This window comes from Cucurbita maxima, unplaced genomic scaffold (genome assembly GCF_002738345.1).
Source record: "Cucurbita maxima cultivar Rimu unplaced genomic scaffold, Cmax_1.0 Cma_Scf06844, whole genome shotgun sequence".
Classification (NCBI taxonomy): Eukaryota; Viridiplantae; Streptophyta; class Magnoliopsida; order Cucurbitales; family Cucurbitaceae; genus Cucurbita; species Cucurbita maxima.
In genome coordinates, this window is record NW_019278860.1 from 1 (window position 1) to 760 (window position 760).

The window sequence follows — 760 nt, forward strand, 5'->3', positions numbered from 1 at the left end:
TCGCGTTTCGATCATGCCGCCCCGCATGCGTTAAATCCGATTTTGTGCGCATGGCATGTCGGGTGCGATCATACCAGCACTAATGCACTGGATCCCATCAGAACTCTGCAGTTAAGCGTGCTTGGGCAAGAGTAGTACTAAGTTGGGTGACCACTTGGGAAGTCCTCGTGGTTGCACCCCTTTTTTTCTTTCAATTTCTCCCAGTTCTTTTCTTCCTTTCTCTACAAATGAGAACCTCCCCCGCTCACGCCCATCGCGTTTCGATCATGCCGCCCCGCATGCGTTAAATCCGATTTTGTGCGCATGGCATGTCGGGTGCGATCATACCAGCACTAATGCATCGGATCCCATCAGAACTCCGCGGTTAAGCGTGCTTGGGCGAGAGTAGTACTAAGTTGGGTGACCACTTGGGAAGTCCTCGTGTTGCACCCCTTTTTTTCTTTCAATTTCTCCCAGTTCTTTTCTTCCTTTCTCTACAAATGAGAACCTCCCCCGCTCACGCCCATCGCGTTTCGATCATGCCGCCCCGCATGCGTTAAATCCGATTTTGTGCGCATGGCATGTCGGGTGCGATCATACCAGCACTAATGCACCGGATCCCATCAGAACTCCGCAGTTAAACGTGCTTGGGCAAGAGTAGTACTAAGTTGGGTGACCACTTGGGAAGTCCTCGTGTTGCACCCCTTTTTTTTCTTTCAATTTCTCCCAGTTCTTTTCTTCCTTTCTCTACAAATGAGAACCTCCCCCGCTCACGCCCATC

General features: G+C 50.9%; 3 non-coding genes across 3 annotated transcripts; all 3 read left to right on the forward strand.

Moving 5' to 3' along the window:
• The first annotated feature begins 60 nt into the window (after positions 1-60).
• LOC111476244 lies at positions 61-180 on the forward strand. Its single transcript, XR_002716997.1, has one exon. It is a non-coding gene; the product is annotated as a 5S ribosomal RNA (ribosomal RNA).
• Positions 181-313: 133 nt separating this feature from the next.
• Positions 314-432, forward strand: LOC111476243. Its single transcript, XR_002716996.1, has one exon. It is a non-coding gene; the product is annotated as a 5S ribosomal RNA (ribosomal RNA).
• Positions 433-565: 133 nt separating this feature from the next.
• On the forward strand, positions 566-684 carry LOC111476242. The gene has a single exon (XR_002716995.1). It is a non-coding gene; the product is annotated as a 5S ribosomal RNA (ribosomal RNA).
• Positions 685-760: the final 76 nt, after the last annotated feature.